Here is a 6,130-nt window from a genome sequence, read left to right as displayed (position 1 = left end):
GAGGCGCAGTGGTTTGCACTGGAGCCTGACAGCTCCAGGGACCCGGATTCGATTCTGGGTACTGTCTGTGTGGAGTTTGCAAGTTGTCCCTATAACCGCGTGGGTTTCTGCCGCGTGCCGCCAAAGACTTGCAGGTGGTAGGTAAATTGGCTGTTGTAAATTGCCCCTAGTGTTGGCAGGTGGTAGGGAATATGGGGTTACTGGAGGGTTGGGATAAATGGGCGGTTGTTGGTCGGCACAGACTCGGTGGGCCGAAGGGCCTGTTTCAGTGCTGTATCTCTAAATAATAAAATTAACTCTCTCTTTTATATGTATATACAGATATATGTTTGTGTGTGTTCTAGTTGTTAGAATTTTTTAAAAAACAGCATTTTCTTTGGCTATTACTTTTAGTCCCGTGGGTTTAACAATGATCACACACCAAAGGCACAAACGATATTACATGGTGCAGCTTTGATAGGTGTGCTATACCTTTGCTGAGATAGGGTTGTTCGAGTTCAATAAGCTACTTGTATTTTGTGAATGCAATAATGATGCTGGCAGTTCTAACCTGCATTAACATTTTCAGTCGCCAGTATCAAATTCTGAATGTATGATTCCCAGGATCAATGTTGACATTGAGATTTAATTTTGTGTAATTGCAATGAAACAAGGGCGCCAGCAGATGAAGATCATAGGATCATGGAATCATAGAACGTTTACAGTACAGAAAGAGACCATTTGGCCCATCAAGTCTGTGTCAGCCGAAAAACGAGCCACCCAGCCTCATCCCACCTTTCAGCATTTGATCCGTAGCCTTGCAGGTTATGGCACTTGAGATGCATATCCAGACATCTGTTAAATAAGTTGAGTGTTTCTGACTCTACTACCCTTTCAGGCAATGAGTTCCAGACCCCCACGTGAAAAGATTTTTCCTCATCTCCCCTCTAATATTTCTACCAAAGAACTTTAAATATTTGACCCCGAGTCACTGACCTGTCTGCTGAGATAAATAGGCCTTTCGCCTCCACTGTATCCATGTCTCTCACAATTTTATACATTTCAATCAAATCTTCCCTCCACTTTCGCTGTTCCAAGGAAAATAACTCCAACCTATCCAATATTTCCTCATACCTGCATTTTTCCAGTCCAAGCAACATCCTCGTAAATCTCCTCGGTATCCTCTATAGTGCAATTCCATCCTTTCTGTGATGAGGTGACCAGAAGTGCACACAGTAATCAAGTTGTGACCTAACCAATGATTTATACAGTTCCAGAATAACCTCCCCGCTCTTTCATTCTATACCCCAGCCAATAAAGGAAAGGATTCTATCAGCATTCTTAACCACATTATCGACCTGTCCTGTTACCTTCAAGGATCTGTAGACATTCAGTCGAAGACCGCTCACTTCCTCTACACTTCTCAGTATTGCCTGCAATCTTCTTGATCATACCCTAAATTTACGTCCAAATCGTTAATATATACCACAGAAAGCAGGGGATACAGTACTGAGCCCTGTGGAACCCCACTGGAAATAATTTTCCAGTCGCAATAAACAGCTGCCAACAATTACCTTTTGTTTCCTTCTATTGATCAAATTTTATATCCACCTTGCTACATTTCCCTGAATCCTCTGGGCTTTTATTTTTTAATCAGTCTGCCCTGTGCGACCTTGAAAAAGCCTTGCTAAAATCCATGTAGACCACATCAACTGCACTACCTTCATCAATGTTCTTTGTTACTTCTTCAAAAAATTCAGTCAATTTATTCAGACAAGATCTTCCTTTAACAAATCCATGCTGAATATCCTTGATTAATCCGTGCCCTTGTAAGTGACAGTTTAACCTGTAATTACTTAGTGTTTCCCTAGCTCCATTTTTGAACAAAGATGCAATGTTAGCCGTTCTCTAATCCTTCGGCACCACACGTGTATCCAGTGAGATGTGGAAAATTATTGTCAGAACTTCCACTATTTCGTGTCTGGTTTCTTTTAACAGCCAGGTGTACATTTCATCAGACCCTGGTGATTTACCCACTTTCAAGGATGCTAATTCCATTAATACTTCCTCCCCCCCTATGTTTATCACAGCCAATACTTCACACCCCTCTTCCTTGACTACAATATCTGCTGCCCTGACACATAGGTTAACTGTTCGGTATTTTATGGGCCCTACTTGTTCCTTAGTTATCCTCTTACTCCTAAGGTATTGATTAAATATCTTTGGGTTCACCTTGATTTCGCTTGCCAATATTCTTTCATGCACTCTCTCTGCTTTCCTAATTCCCTTTTTGATTTCACCCCTCCACTTTCTATACTTCTTTCGGCTTTCTGTTTTACTGAATCCTCGGTGTCAGACAAAAGCTTTCCTTTTCTGCCTGATCTTACACTGTAAAGCTTTCCTTTTCTGCCTGATCTTACACTGTAAACCCCTTGACATCCATTGGGGCTCTAACGCTGGCCGTCTCACCCTTTTGATTTGTGGGAATATGTTTACTCTGAACACCGTGAATCTTCCCTTTGAATGCCCCCACTTCTCTGACACCGATTTACCTTCAAATAGCTGTTTCCAATCCACTTTCGCTAAATCACACCTCAGCTTAGCAAACTTAGCCTTGTCCAAATTGAAAACTCTATCACCTGCTCTATCTCTGTCCTTTTCCATAATTATATTAAAACTGTCTGCATTATGATCAGTACCACCAAAATGTTCTCCTACTGCCACTCCTTCCACCTCCCAGCTTCATTTTCTAAAACTAAGTCTAAAACAGTGCCCTCTTTTGTTGGACTTGCTACATACTGGACAAAAATGTTCTCCTAAATGCACCTCAAGACTTCTGCTCCCTCACACGAAAACGATCCCAGTTAATATTGAGGTAGTTACAATTTCCTATTATTTCTGTCCCATTTTTCTCGCACGTTTCAGAGATCTTCCTATATAGCTGCTCTTCTGTCTCCCTCTGACTGTTTTGGGGTATATCATACACTCCCAGCAGTGTGATTGCCCCTTTTATGTTCCTTAGTTCGCCCCATATTGCCTGATTTGATTAACCTTCCAACATATCATCCCTCCTCAAAGCTTTCAGTTTTTTCTTGCCTAAGATTTCCAGTCCACCTCATTTCTTATCAACCTATTGCATCTGCAAACCCTGCATCCAGGTATGTTGAGCCGCCGTTCCTGTCCCTCATTAAGCCATGTTTCTGTAATAGCTGTAATAACATACTGCCACGTGTCTATCTGCTCCCTCAGATCATCTGCTTTGTTTGCTTTACTCCTTGCATTGAAGTACATATCCTTGAGCACTCCCAAACACTTTCTGTTTTCTTACCTTTGTTACCTCTGTCTTCCAGACTCACCCGCTAATTTTCTGTCTTCCATGTTCACTTTTGATTTTGTCCCAACTGAGTCGACTCTCAGGTCCCCACCCCCTGCCAATCTAGGTTAAACCCTCCCCAACAGCACGACGAAATGTATTTCAAGGAGCACAGTCCCACATCGATTCAGGTTCAACCGTCCAGCCTGTAGACGTCCCATCCACGCCAGAGCTGCTCCCGATGTAACAAGAATCGAAAGCCCTCCCTCCTGCACCAACTTCCCAGCCACGCATTCTTCTGTTTTATCCTTCTATTCCTGTACTTTAATATTTCTACAATGTAACTATCTGCTGAGACCTTAAGACATGCATGTGCCCAATTAATAGCACATCAGACGTTAGTGGTGTCTTAATGTAGACATTGTTAAGGCTTCTTCTACCGACCGTGCATGTGGAAATTAGTTACGGTCCGGCTTTGGGCTTTAGCAACCGGGTTTGTATAAATAAAGGGATGACGGTCTGTTTGAGGCACCGGCCTGGAAGCTTAAGCAAAATTCCAACAGATTTACCAGTTGGAAGCACACCAGTGCAAACTGCACCACAATTAAACAGGTGTGGTTTGCGCCAGATTTACGCCCTTCAAACTGACCACTTCTCTTGGCGCCTTTAACCCATCTGTGTGTTGGTGGGTGGAAAGCACCTCACTCATCCTGTGGGCCATCTCCGCCAGGACAAACAGAGTAGTGTGTGATGAGATGAGGGCTCTATCGACAGCAGCGGCTCCTGGCATTGTTCAGATCTATGCAGCCATTACCTGCGCCCAGCAGTGTTTCCTTTAAGATGGCCACGGTGTCTGTCAGTGGTCATCAGTATCCCCTTTAAGAGGATCAGTGTCTGTCAGTGGCCAGCAGAGAGCACAATACTACTGCTCTCACAGGGTGAGTTCCCAATGAATTGCCAAGGAGAGCTCGCATGTTAGTTATAGGCATGGACAATAAATTCTGGGCTTGCCAGGGACGCCCACATACCATGAACGAATACAATGAAATAGGCACAGGAAACAATTTGGCAAGTGATCAGCGCACTGTATGCACAATAATGGGCTACACTTCATCGCTGGCAGCCAGAAATTTCTCCCCCCTCGTTCCAAGCATGGAACTGCTTCAATGGCCATATCACCGTGACTCCCGTTTATACTTAAGATCAAGTCCCTGACCATCACTTCATTCAGTTTACTATATTCAAAAAGAAAAACAGACTTGCATTTGTATCGCAGCTTTCACAACCACCAGAAGTCTCAAAAGTGCTTTAGAGCCAATGAAATACTTTTAGAAGTGTAGCTACTGTTGTCGGAAACACAGCAGCCAGTATTTGCACAGCGCGATCCCACAAACCGCATTGCGATATTGACCAGATAACCTGTTTTTGTGATGTTGATTTTTGGGCAACTATTAAACGGGACACCGGGGAGAACTCCTTGCTCTTCTTCAAAATTTTAACAAGGGATATTTTACATCTAACCCAGCACGTAGTTGTGGCCTCAGTTTAACGTCCCATCTGAAAGACGCTGCCTCCAACAGTGCAGAACTCCCTCAGTACTGACTCTCCGACAGTGCAGACCTCCCAACATTGCAGCACTTCCCTCAGTATTGCACTGAAGCGTCAGCCTCCTTTTTTAAGCTCCAGCCTTGGAGTGGGATTTGAACCCAGAACGCAAAAGCTTGAGTATTACAAACTGAGCCACAGCTGACACACTCAGGCAGCATTATTAAATTGCCAAATAAAAGACTCGCACCTTTAACAACCTGCGGACGTCCCAAAGTCCTTCGCTGCTAATGAAGCACACCCGTCAAGTAGGAAACGTAGCCGCTTACCTGTGCACAGCAAGATGTCACAAACAATGATATGATAACCAACAGATCAGCTGCATGAGGGAATTTGGTAGAGGGATACACAGTGGCTCAGTGCACAATGGAGAATATCTCTGCTCACAAAGGACAAGCAATCCCGAGGCAGCAGGCAGAGTCTCAGTTCAACACCTGGTCTCGAAGACCGCAGCTCCAACAAGATAGCAATGGGCGGCTCGGTGGCGCAATGGCTAGCGCCGCAGCCTCACAGCTCCAGTGACCCGGGCTCGATTCTGGACACTGCCTTGGCGGAGTTTGCAAGTTCTCCCTGCAACTGCGTGGGTTTCTAATGGATGCTCCGGTTTCCTTCCATAGCTAAAGTCTTGCAGAATGATAGGTATTTTGGCCATTGTCAATTGCCCCTAGTGTAGGTAGGTGGTAGGAGAATTGTGGAGATGTGATAGGGAATTTGGGATTAATGTAGGATTAGTATAAAATGGGTGGTTGATGGTCAGTACAGACTCGGTGGGCCGAACGGCCTGTTTCAGTGTTGTATCTCTAAATATATAAAAGGTAGTACTGCCGTGGAAGCATAAACTTGAAAGTTGTGCTCAAGTCTCCAGAGTGAGGCTTAAACATGTAACCTTCTGACTAAGAGACCATCGGACTGCTTCGGAGCCACTTTGCCAAAAAAAATAATCTGGGAGCCATACCTGCAAACACTTCGCTGCATTTTGTTGACATCTGGAAACTGCAGTGTGTGATTTTGTCAGCCCAAGAGTTAATTCACTCTGGTGACATTTAAAAAAAAAAAATCCAAGCAAGCATGCACTCTTATTATTTAAAGTCATTTTTATTGTCATAAGCAGCACTTTTTTAATCAGGGTTTTTTTTTATTTGTTCTTAAAACCACTTCTCTTTCTGATCCTCTTGTCTGTTCGCTGCTAAGTTTCATTCTTAATTAAATCTTATACAGTTCAAAGACCAGCTT

Source organism: Heterodontus francisci, chromosome 39, assembly GCF_036365525.1.
Source record: "Heterodontus francisci isolate sHetFra1 chromosome 39, sHetFra1.hap1, whole genome shotgun sequence".
NCBI classification, from domain to species: domain Eukaryota; kingdom Metazoa; phylum Chordata; class Chondrichthyes; order Heterodontiformes; family Heterodontidae; genus Heterodontus; species Heterodontus francisci.
This window is presented reverse-complemented; position numbering follows the sequence as displayed.